Here is a 13,806-nt window from a genome sequence, read left to right as displayed (position 1 = left end):
ATCCGATTACATAATATTTTAAATGTGCATATTCAGATTACAGTTACTTTTTGTGAATTACATGATGACAAAGATCGCATAAATTATCAGTCTTGACTTTCAAAGAATCACATGTAAACACGTTTACTAATGTGAAATGAAAGTGTGTAAAGGAGTGTAAATTGGTACTTAATACACTTAAAATTAAATATTTTCATCATGCTAAATCATGCAATACGATTTAGTAATCCAAAAGTAAACAAATTACCTAAAGATGTAATCTAAAAGATTATGTTACTGATTTTCTTAGTTGTCCAATTTGTAATCTGTACATATCAAATGTAAAAGCACACTAGATAAATGCTAAGGTGGCTTAATACATTGTAAATTTCTCATAAATAAAGTATCAAAGTCACATGCTAAATTTTTTGCCCACCTAAATCCGCATAAAGCTAATATGTTAAAGTTAATATGTTTAGCTCTTTTTACTGCTTTATAACACAGGAACATTTATTATTTATTTGATTGCCTCCCTTCTCATGCTAAATGGCTTGCTATGACCTGCAGCGTGAGATTACCTGTATCCAAAAAGGATGTGCAACTGCACTTTCCTCATGGAACCAGAGATGGTTAGTCAAATATGATTGCTGGTGAGATAACCACATCTCCAGCCTTCTCTTTGGATATTGATGAGGCCCAGGAAACTATGACAACTGAATTTATAATGAAATTATTATATTATTTTTTTTGGGGGGGGGGATGTAACTTGAGAGATACCACGTATCATCTTTTTAATGAGAAATCATTCTTATCATGAACATGAGTGCTGGGGGATGTGGCCCCACCTGAACTGAAACAAAAGCTTTTAGTGCATCACTAGACAATGTGAGACAAACCTTAGCGTGTTCCTGGCAAATGACACATGAGGTGAATGATTATGAGAAAATACAATCACTACAAGTCAATGCAATTTTTTTTATTTTTTTTTAGAGAAACAAGTCTCATAAGAAATGTAGGGAAAATTTGATCTTTTAAGGATCTGGATTAAAAAACAAATCTGTCACTGACATACAATGGTTGTTAATTTTCGTGCCCTTCTCGGAAGGCCTTAACATCTTACAGACACGAAACGCTGACTGTTTTGCATGTGTTAAATAAATGTTTTTTAAAATAACTAGATGCATCTAACTGCAGCCACTCATCAATTTTCTATGCACACTGAATGATTATTAGGCTGCACTTTACCGGTTTAGATTGTTTTGGAGTTCTTCAGCCTTTTGTGTGCTGCCCCTATGAGATCCTGATGTACTGATGTTACCATGGTGACCGGTTGCCTCTTCTCTAAGACCAAAACATTTTTTTCAGTTAGAGAAACCGTGCTGGAACTGATCATGTTTTTCTGGGTCAGATGAATCAAACACAATGCGATTAAGCTCCTTACTGAGATCATCACTAATTTAAGAATACATTCTAATCTTATGGTTATTAAAAATGAGGAAAATTGTTCCTTAGAAGGTGTCATCAGAGCACTCAAAAGAGTAATGGTCAGCATGTGATCCATAATGTATTAAACCATGGCCTGAAGTTGTTTCAGAACCACGGACAGAGGCAGGGGACACCGAGGCCGAGAACCAGTAACTTAATCGAGATCTTCTTTGTGCATTTGAGTCAGGCAGCAGAGACTAAATAAATTAAATATATAAATGCTTTGTCTGTTGTAGTCATATATATATAGCTGATTAAACGAATGATTTGCATCGGTCATGCTAGAGCAGATGCAAACAGGAGTTTGTTGGGGAAAAAAAATGAAATTATTAAAAAGGTTGACCTGCAAAATGTGTTATTTACATCAGTTTTATATGCTGTGCCTCACACTGTTTGGAACTGGGTATTACCATAAATCCTTGAGCCTACAGCTCCTCAACCAGACCAATACAGAACACTTGATATTCACCATAGAAATGTTTTATCAGGTAATTTTTAAGGGTTAGATGAGGTAGATGTAGTGCTTAGGATAGTGAAATGAAGGGATAGTTCACAGAAAAAATTAAAATTTTGTCATCATTTGGTCACCCTCATGTTTCGTCCATGGAACACAAAAGGAGATGTTTGGCAGAATGTTGTGGACTGACACCCTCAGTCACCATTCACTTTATTTGTATGGAGAAAAAAGATGCAATGAAAATGAATGGTGACTGAGGCTATCTAGCACTAACATTCTGTCAACGTGTATAAAGGTTTGGAACAACATGAGGGCTTTCAGTTTTGGGTGAAATATGGGGTTTTGGGTTAATAAGTTAACAACTGCATCTATCCACTTTTTATAATGAAAAGTGTTTCATATTGCTTCACAATAAAGATAAATAATAAAAATGGCACAAAAAGCTACATTTATTAGTCCAGTAACTTTTAGGTAACTGTGAACTATAATGGTGCTGCCACACAAAACTAAATGCATCTGTGACAACTCATATTGCTGCTTTGAGTGATGTTGTTAATTCACCATCATCCTTATGCAAGTTCAGATCTGAAATGGGAGGTTAATGCAGCTGAGATCAATCTTTGTAGAAGTCTTGCAAATGTCATTCTCCTCTCATCTGTGTTCTGAGGTAAGGGCTCTGACATAGCCTCTTTGTTGAAGTATGTTATTTGACCTGTTAGACATTTTACAGTACATGAGAGGACAGACATCAGATTGCAGAACAGAGAGATTAGTGATTGTGGTGCTTCATTTGAACTGTGGAGGGGGTAAGAGAGCATCATTATTCTCTCAAAACCCAGTCTAGATGAGTTGAAATTCTGGTATGCATCATACCTATTCAGAGAAAGAGAGAGACAGATAAATAGTAAAATAAAAAATGAGAAATAGAAAAAAGACATTTATGGTAAATACTGAAAATGAAAATGTATTACTATATCTATATCTATATATATATACAGGTGCATCTCAATAAATTAGAATGTCGTGGAAAAGTTCATTTATTTCAGTAATTCAACTCAAATTGTGAAACTCATGTATTAAATAAATTCAATGCACACAGACTGAAGTAGTTTAAGTCTTTGGTTCTTTTAATTGTGATGATTTTGGCTCACATTTAACAAAAACCCACCAATTCACTATCTCAAAAAATTAGAATACATCATAAGACCAATAAAAAAAAACATTTTTAGTGAATTGTTGGCCTTCTGGAAAGTATGTTCATTTAATGTATATGTACTCAATACTTGGTAGGGGCTCCTTTTGCTTTAATTACTGCCTCAATTTGGCGTGGCATGGGGGTGATCAGTTTGTGGCACTGCTGGGGTGGTATGGAAGCCCAGGTCTCTTTGACAGTGGCCTTCAGCTCATCTGCATTTTTTGGTCTCTTGTTTCTCATTTTCCTCTTGACAATACCCCATAGATTCTCTATGGGGTTCAGGTCTGGTGAGTTTGCTGGCCAGTCAAGCACACCAACACCGTGGTCATTTAACCAACTTTTGGTGCTTTTGGCAGTGTGGGCAGGTGCCAAATCCTGCTGGAAAATAAAATCAGCATCTTTAAAAAGCTGGTCAGCAGAAGGAAGCATGAAGTGCTCCACAATTTCTTGGTAAACGGGTGCAGTGACTTTGGTTTTCAAAAAACACAATGGACCAACACCAGCAGATGACATTGCACCCCAAATCATCACAGACTGTGGAAACTTAACACTGGACTTCAAGCAACTTGGGCTCCTCCAGACTCTAGGACCTTGGTTTCCAAATGAAATACAAAACTTGCTCTCATCTGAAAAGAGGACTTTGGACCACTGGGCAACAGTCCAGTTCTTCTTCTCCTTAGCCCAGGTAAGACGCCTCTGACGTTGTCTGTGGTTCAGGAGTGGCTTAACAAGAGGAATACGACAACTGTAGCCAAATTCCTTGACACGTCTGTGTGTGGTGGCTCTTGATGCCTTGACCCCAGCCTCAGTCCATTCCTTGTGAAGTTCACCCAAATTCTTGAATCGATTTTGCTTGACAATCCTCATTATGCTGCGGTTCTCTCGGTTGGTTGTGCATCTTTTTCTTCCACACTTTTTCCTTCTACTCAACTTTCTGTTAACATGCTTGGATACAGCACTCTGTGAACAGCCAGCTTCTTTGGCAATGAATGTTTGTGGCTTACCCTCCTTGTGAAGGGTGTCAATGATTGTCTTCTGGACAACTGTCAGATCAGCAGTCTTCCCCATGATTGTGTAGCCTAGTGAAACAAACTGAGAGACCATTTTGAAGGCTCAGGAAACCTTTGCAGGTGTTTTGAGTTGATTAGCTGATTGGCATGTCACCATATTCTAATTTTTTGAGATAGTGAATTGGTGGGTTTTTGTTAAATGTGAGCCAAAATCATCACAATTAAAAGAACCAAAGACTTAAACTACTTAAGTCTGTGTGCATTGAATTTATTTTATACACGAGTTTCACAATTTGAGTTGAATTACTGAAATAAATGAACTTTTCCACGACATTCTAATTTATTGAGATGCACCTGTATATATATATATATGTGAATGTCAATGCCTTAGATAAAAAATATCAAACCAAGTGGCATCTGCAAACATATGATGCTAGACTTTTTTAAGAAGTTATTTCACGTTTCTTCTTACTTTCAACCAAATTATTTTTTTTCTTTAAAATAAATGCCACTTGGTTTGATATTCTGTTATCTAATGCACTGACATTCATGTGTGGCTTAAGTGTCAAAATACTTAGACTAAAAGTACACCAGTAAAATCTATTTTCTTTTCTCTTTACATCTTTATAACTCTCCTAAAATGTACCTTATACATTCCCTTCCAGAGGGACTCTGTTCCCTTCCCACTCAAAGCGCTCGCGCTTGTTAAAGAGTGGCGCGCTGTCATAGCAACCATGTTACGTTCTGTTTCTGTTTGTCCTACGAAGGCCGTCATGTTTAAACGAGATTTGTTTAAAGGAGGACGCTCAGGGGAGGTCACGTGATGCCATGCAAGAAGCAGATGTGTGAGCAACGAGCTCTTCGCACTTTGCTAAATTTTTTATTATTTTCATGTTATAATCTGGTGAAATTTGATACACCCAGTTACACATTTGGTCTTTGAGGCAAAACAAGGCAAAGAAGTAAAAATCCTCGGGCTCTGGAGACATTAAAAGACACTTACGTGTTCAAGATGAAAGCCCCGATAGGCCTACCGGGGACTCGATTTGGATGCCGTGGCGGGAGAGGTGATCCAGCGTCAGTTGTCCAACATGTCGGTGATGTTGATGAAGGTTCTTGCTGACTTGGAGGATCTCGCTGTAATATGTCGATCGATTACGGCGATGGAAATAAAATTCTCTGAGTTAGTTACAAGAGTGACTGATGTTGAGAGATGAATCGATTGTCTGGAATCTTCAGAGAGGGAATTAACTGCTAATCTGCCCACGACCAAAGTTGATTTGGAACATCTCCTTGAAAAGCTTGAAGATCTTGAGAATAGAAGCTGCAGGAATAACGTTCGAATTGTTGGAATTCCTGAGCATGAGGAGGGCAGAGATATGGTGAAATTCCTAGACGAGCTTTTCCCGAGTCTGCTCGACATAACAGGCCATAGGCTGGAAATCGAGCGAGCTCACAGAGTCCCAGCTCACAGATTTGCTGAGGGAGATAGGCCCCGATCGATTCTGGCCAGATTTATGAGATCATCTGATAAAGATCTTGTGTTGCACCATGTGAGGAGCAAAGGGAAGCTTTCTCGGAAGAACCATAATATTTTCTTGTTCCCGGAATTTGCGAGCTCGACAAGAGAGAAACGCGATCATTTCAAGGAATGTAAGAAACTCTTACATCAGCGAAAGGTCACTTTTGCTCTGATGTTTCCGGCCAAACTGAAAATAGAAACGAAGGACGGTTGCAAAAATGTTCATGTCCCAATGAGGCAATGTCTTTTATTGAATCAATGGGTGAGTAAACCACTGGGTGTTTCTCATGTGAGTGGGTCGACTCGCTGTACTTACTCTGGCTTTTGAGGAAGCTGGGCGTCATTTTGGTTTCTTTTTGCTTTTTGCGTTGGCTCCGCCAAGTGGCTGAAGTTTGTTTTGTGAATAACACTTTTCCTTAAAGAAACTTCTGCATTGATGAAAGATTACTTTTGCATTGAAGTTCCCGGCCAGTTTGAGAGTGGACACTACGGATGACCACAAAATATCTACATGGTCACACAAAGGATGTCTTTTATAAAGTTGACGGGTTGTGTAAGTCATGGTATATACTTTTATGCGGCCTCTGAGTGAATTGACTCGACCATCCGGGGAACCGGGATGCCGGTTTTGTTTCTTTTTGTATTGGTTCTGCCTAGCGGCTGGAGCTTGTTCTATTGAATAACACTCCTTTGGAACAGCTGTGGATTAATCTGTTTGTTCTTCGTGCCTATTCCTTCTGCTGGCTGGAGTTTGTTTTGTTGAGTATTTTTACGGGACATTGGAATGATTACGTCATTCGCTGAACTCATAACAGCCGGCTCACTGAACATTCGTTTGTCTGTCTGAGGAATCTGAATGGTTTTATATCAGCTGGAATTTGTTTTGTGGAAGATCACACCTTTGAGATAGTTCTGAGAATGAATCTACACGTTCTTTGTGTTCATTCTTCCTATTGGCTGGGGTTTATTTTACGAAGTATTTTCTGTTATGTAATTTTGCCTCACAAATTTGTGAGGCGAAATTGAGCAATCCGATGGCAAAGTTGTCGTGGGGGTTTATGGGCGTTCATGGACCTTTTGAGTTTAGAGGGATTGTCGCCTGTTGGCGCTTTCGTGCGCAGGTTAATGCTCATGATTTTCTTTTTTCTGTTTGTTTTGTTTGGGGGGAAGTTCAGGGTTTGATTGTTTCAACAATGGGGAATGTGGTCTGTATAATATTTTTTTTTACACACAATTTATTTTTTCTACTATATCAAAATGTCAAATGTTAATATGAGTGTACTATCTCTCTCCACATGGAATGTAAATGGGTTGGGGCACCCCATAAAAAGACGTAAGAAATATGATATAGCGTTTCTTCAAGAAACACATCTCTCCTCGCAGGAAGCTGAAAAATTTGGGAAGATATGGGGTGGACATGTTTTTTTTTAGTGCTGGCTCAAGTAAGAGCAAGGGAGTCATTATTTTGATTAATAAACATCTACAATTCAAATATCTCAAACAGACTAAAGATAAATTAAGGAGAGTCATTATTGTTTTAGCTGAAATTCATGGGCAAAGTTTGATTTTGGCTAATATTTACACAACCTAACACTGATGATCAGGGCTTTTTTATAGATTTTGAAGTGATGCTGCAAACCGCTGGCACCCCTCATGATATAATATTGGGAGGAGTCTTTAATCTTCTGATGGACTCAGTCCTTGATCACAGTGAAGCAAAAGTGTGTAAACCCCCTAGAGCAACATTGACGCTTCACAGGATGTGTAAAAATCTTGGTCTTATGGATATTTGGAGACTTTTGAACCCATCTGGTAGAGACTATACATTTTTTTCATCAGTCCATAAGATTTATTCTAGAATAGATTATTGTTTTTATATCTAAATCCCTCATTTCATCTGTTGTTGATTGCTCAATTGGAAATATCTTAGTCTCGGATCATGCCCTGGTGAGTTTAGAGGTGTTGCCACATATAGAGAAAAATAAATCATATAGTTGGCGCCTTAATGTGTCCCATTTGCAAAATCCTGATTTCCAACAAATGTTAAAGACTGAAATCAGTGTTTATATGGAGACCACCTGGTCCTTGGTATCCTCTGTGGGCATGGCTTGGGAGGCACTTAAGGTGGTTCTTAGAGGTCGGATCATACAGTATGCCTCATTCATCAAAAAATCCAAAGCACAAGAACTCGTGGAGTTGGAAGGAAATATTAAAAGTGCAGAGGCAGAGCTGAAGCGCCGTATGTCATCTGATGGCCTCAGAGAATTGACCCGATTGAAATACAGATATAATACTATTTTGTCGCAAAAAGTGGAGTTTTGGTTATTCAGGGCAAGACAGTCATACTTTGAGTCGGGGGACAAAGCAGGGAAGCTTTTGGCTAGATATATAAAGCAGAGAGAGTCTCTTTCTATCATTCCCTCAGTGAAATCTAGTGGTGGTGAAATTTTTAACTCAGCCACTGATATTAATAATGCCTTTAAAGAATTCTATCTTGATCTTTATAGTTCCACGTCTTCGTCTACTGATGAAGATATTAGAAACTTTGTGGAACCATTAGATCTTCCTAAACTGAAGACTGAGCAAAAAAACGCTCTTGATTCTGAGATAACCTTGGAGGAGCTTGACGAGGTAATTAAGTCCCTACCTACTGGCAAGGCTCCGGGGCCAGATGGTTTTGCCACAGAATTTTTTAGATCCTATGCTACAGAACTGGCTCCAATTTTCTTAGAAGTTTATACTGAATCATTAAGAATGGAAAGCTTCCTCCAACCATGACACAAGCCCGGATCAGTCTGATTCTTAAAAAGGACAAAGATCCAAGCGAGTGTAAAAGTTACCATCCAAACTCCCTGATGTCCAACTAGATGTAAAAATTTTGTCAAAAATTTTGGCTAACTGATTAAGTAAGGTTATGACATCTCTTATACATATAGATCAGGTGGGGTTTATTCAGGACCGCAGCTCTTCTGATAACATCAGGCGTCTCATCAATATCATGTGGTCAGTAGCGAATGATCAGTCTCCGGTCGCTGCCATTTCACTTGACGCTGAAAAGGCGTTTGATATGGTAGAATGGGATTATCTTTTTAAGATTTTGGAAATATATAGGCTTGGGAGTACATTTATTGGTTGGATTAAGTTACTTTATAAACACCCCATAGCAGCGGTACAAACAAATGGATTCATTTCAGATTATTTTACTCTGAATAGGGGCACTCGGCAGGGTTGCCCTCTTTCCCCATTATTGTTCTGTCTTGCCCTGGAACCATTAGCAGCCGCGATAAGTAAGGAAGATGATTTTCCATGGGTGACAGCAGGAGGTGTGGCGCATAAGCTTCTGCTTTACGCATATGATATTTTATTATTCGTCTCCGATCCCACTAGATCTATGCCTTGCCTCCACAGAATTATTAATTCCTTTTCAAAGTTCTCAGGATACAAAGTCAATTGGTCTAAATCTGAAGCTTTGGCTTTGACAGCGTTCTGTCCAGTAATGGCCTTCCAGCCGGGCACCTTCCAGTGGCCCAAACAGGGCATTAAGTTTTTGGGAATTTTATTCCCAGCAAATTTGTCTGATTTAGTCAGAGTTAATTCTGATCCCTTAATAAAAAGGTTTTTGAATGATGTGGACAGGTGGGCTTCATTACACTTATCAATGATTGGGAAGGTTAATGTAATTAAAATGAATTGTATCCCAAAATTCAACTACCTGTTACAATCTCTCCCTATAGATGTCCCCCTCTCTTATTTCAAGCAATTTGGTAGCATAGCGAAGTCCTTCATTTGGAATGATAAGCGTCCCAGGTTAAATTTCATTAAGTTACATAGGCCGATTGACAAAGGTTTATAAGGCCTACCCAAGATTTTGTTTTATTATTATGCATTCGGTCTCAGACATTTGGCTCACTGGTCACTTCCACCTGAGAGAGCCAAATTAATCAAATTAATTGGAGAAGTTAAGTCACACCCCGTTATTTTGCATTTACACGCGATATGGACAAAAGTGGCCAGAGTGTTTAATTTGGATATTTATTTAAACGTAGCCTCGAGCATATGGCAGAACCCTAAACTATGCATTAATAAGTACCCTTTCTGTTGGTCAGATTGGATTGTGAGGGGGGTTAATACACTCGGTGACCTATATGAGAGTGGAGTGTTGAGACCTTTTGAAAATTTGGTTCAAAATTTTGGAATTCCCAGATCTCAATTTTATAAGTATTTACAGCTAAGCCACCTACTCTGCACTGTTTTTGGGAGTGGCACGCACCCCCCTAGTGCGGCAGATACTCTGGAAGTGGTGATTACTGCTTTTGGAAAAGGTCATGAGGCATCAGTGTATGACTCCCTGTTAGTTCAGAGTCTGGGGGACGGAGCTTTAACCTCTATCAAGAGATTATGGGAGAAAGATTTTAATTTGGTATTGGAGGATGGAGTGTGGGCTGGGATTCTAAAAAACATCAAGACTGCATCTAGAGACACAAGGGAGCAACTTATACAATTTGAGATTCTACATAGATTCTATTGGACCCCCTCTAGACTGTATAGGCTTGGTCTTAAAGACACACCCACCTGTTGGCGTTGCCAATCGGAGGATGGAGACATGGCCCATGTTTTTTGGTGGTGCGCTGAGATTCAGGAATTTTGGTTGAAGGTACAGAGTTTTGTATGTGACGTGTTGGGCATTCAGATTTCGTTTTGCCCCATACTCTGTGTCTTGGGTGATGGGGCGGTCATTAAAGTAGGCAATAAATACATAAAAGATTGGGTCCTCACCAGTGTGATGATAGGCAGGCAGATTGTTTTAAGGGGCTGGAAGTCAGTGGGAGCGAGGAGATGGGAAGGGTGGCAGCCTTCGAGGAGGTAATATGTAGAAGGCTGGGGATATGGGATTTTTTTAATGGGAAATGGGGTAAATATATGATGTTTTTGGGGGGGCTCTCGGAATAGGTCTGTGGAGAGAGGAATATAGTTTAGAGTTGTATGTTTATTATATGTGTATGTATATATGTGTATGAGAATGTGTATGTGTATATGCGTATATACATATATATGTGTATGGGTGTTATAAAATAATGAATGTAGTGATGAGTGAATGAAGGGGAATGTGTGGTGGAATATATGTATATATATGTGTATGTGTATGTATATATATATATATATATTTGTTTATTCATTATTGTTATTATTATTTTATTCTCTGTATAAGTGTGTACTTAGGTAAGACCACTGGGATGTTCGTTTGGGGTCAGGTGGGGTTCTTGATTAGGGAGGGGTAGTAGTGGGAGTTAATGTTGATTTATTGTATATATGATTTGTTTGTTTTGTTTGCTTTGAAAAAAATCTATAAAAATGTTAATCACAAAAAAGAAAAAAAAAAGAAAAAGGAGGACACTCAGTATACTGCAGCCTCCGACCTAGCATGCAGCCTTCAAAACGAGACAGCCAATGTCAAATAGAAATTGCTTTAATGTGCTGTAGTGTGGCCTTGTGTATACAGATGTTGTACATTAGAACATTTATGCAGACACATTTTCCACACAGTTCATCAATCTGAAAAAAGTATTTTCCTGCCATTCAGAAACTGAGACATTCAGAGAATTTTCTGACTGAAATGAGTAGGCCAAGGAAACGCAGCGCAGATTCTTAGCAACATTCTTTTGATGTAGAGTATCCCTTTTTATCTCACATGGCTCAGGTATTACAGGTTTGTCTGCTCTTTGTGAGAAATGGGTTTCTCTGTTTTAAGTTAAGTCCTTGTAGCTCAATTGTTAGAGTATGGCACTAGCAGCGCAAAAGTTATGTGTTTGATTCCCAGGGTAAACACATACTTATAAATTCACTTTGGTTTAGAAGTGTCTGCCAAATGCACAAATAAATATTCTTCAGAAGAACATCAATCTGTCTGTCTGTCTACCTACATACCTATCTACCACTGTATGAGGCATGGCAAATCAGGTGTGCCCTAATTGTGTATTAAACATCTACAACCGTTTGAACACATATCGGCTCTGTTTGTTGGTATTATATTTATGTTGTATCTGCATGATTGTCTTTAAAGTAAATCAGTCTCCTGAAACAATGCACTTTAAAGGAACGAATATTTTCTTCAGCTTACAAATGATGGAGGACTAGCACATTTCTAATTACAAAACATTTACCTTTCATTTTCCAAAATGTAGGAGTTTACCTTCTGAGATGTGACAAAATAGTGTAGTGTTGTACTGTACATACTGGTGGATGAAATAAAAAAAATCAAGGTTTCTGAGGCAGAAAATAACAAATGTGAAGAACAAACCAGCTTGAATTATTCTACAAATCCTCCATTATGCATTCAGTCTATGGCAGCACTCAGAGACAGGGGTTTCTTCCTCCAATAAAGCTGTGCTTCTGTAACTCAACCATTTATGTTCTGTACACATCCTATAGACAAACTCTCACTTATCCAATACACATCCTACTGAATAGACAAACCTTTGTTGTGCCATATGTCACACTGCCTGACAGGCTGCCAGTCATGTGTCATTAATTTATACAGAAGGATCAATGTGGCCACCGGAAGGTGTAGATGATGTCACATATGTCCGATGGTAACTGCGGCCGCCTCCCTTCTGCATCTCTGTGTGGGGGTCACTGGAATTATGAAGAGTAACTATTGTGACTGACCAGTGAATGGAAATGATTGTGATTGTGAACTGATAACTTCTATGGAACCTTGGGCCAGTTCTCTTAGGCCACGTCTACACTAAAATGTTTTTGTTTGAAAACACACTAAAGGGATAGTTCACCCAAAAATGAAAATTCTCTCATAATTTACTCAAGGGGCTTGAACACCGGACGCATCTGGCATGGCGCTTGTAAAGTCTGTCGGTGGCACCCAGCTACGACTGCGGATGTTGCTCAAATTTCTACCATGCCACAGAGCACAACTCATAGTTTTCCATTAAATTAGACCCAAATCATTATCGAAGTACATAGATTATTTACTCTAGCCATCACTGGATGATATATTGAGTATATGTACAGTGCATATGGAAAGTATTCACAGTGCTTCACTTTTTCCACATTTTATGTTACAGCCTTATTCCAAAATGGATAAAATTCATTATTTTCCTCAAAATTCTACAAACAATACCCCATAATGACAATGTGAAAGAAGTTTGTTTGAAATCTTTGCAAATTTATTAAAAATAAAAAACGAAAAAAAAATCACACGTACATAAGTATTCACAGCCTTTGCCATGACACTCAAAATTGAGCTCAGGTGCATCCTGTTTCCACTGATCATCCTTGAGATGTTTCTTCAACTTGATTGGAGTCCACCTGTGGTAAATTCAGTTGATTGGACATGATTTGGAAAGGCACGCACCTGTCTATATAAGGTCCCACAGTTAACAGTGCATGTCAGAGCACAAACCAAGCCATGAAGTCCAAGGAATTGTCTGTAGACCTCCGAGACAGGATTGTATCGAGGCACAGATCTGGGGAAGTGTACAGAAAAATTTCTGCAGCATTGAAGGTCCCAATGAGCACAGTGGCCTCCATCATCCGTAAATAGAAGAAGTTTGGAAACACCAGGACTCTTCCTAGAGCTGGCCGCCCGGCCAAACTGAGTGATCGGGGGAGAAAGGCCTTAGTCAAGGAGGTGACCAAGAACCTGATGGTCACTCTGACAGAGCTCCAGCGTTTCTCTGTGGAGAGAGGAGAAACTTCCAGAAGAACAACCATCTCTGCAGCACTCCACCAATCAGGCCTGTATGGTAGAGTGGCCAGATGGAAGCCACTCCTCAGTAAAAGGCACATGACAGCCCACCTGGAGTTTGCCAAAAGGCACCTGAAGGACTCTCAGACCATGAGAAACAAAATTCTCTGGTCTGATAAAACAAAGATTGAACTCTTTGGCCTGAATGGCAAGCGTCATGTCTGGAGGAAACCAGGCACCGCTCATTACCTGGCCAATACCATCCCTACAGTGAAGCATGGTGGTGGCAGCATCATGCTGTGGGGATGTTTTTCAGCGGCAGTACTGGGAGACTAGTCAGGATCGAGGGAAAGATGAATGCAGCAATGTACAGAGACATCCTTGATGAAAACCTGCTCCAGAGCGCTCTGGACCTCAGACTGAGGCGAAGGTTCATCTTCCAACAGGACAATGACC

This window comes from Myxocyprinus asiaticus, chromosome 34 (assembly GCF_019703515.2).
Source record: "Myxocyprinus asiaticus isolate MX2 ecotype Aquarium Trade chromosome 34, UBuf_Myxa_2, whole genome shotgun sequence".
In the NCBI taxonomy this organism is placed as follows: domain Eukaryota; kingdom Metazoa; phylum Chordata; class Actinopteri; order Cypriniformes; family Catostomidae; genus Myxocyprinus; species Myxocyprinus asiaticus.
Note: the sequence above shows the minus strand (reverse complement) of the source record.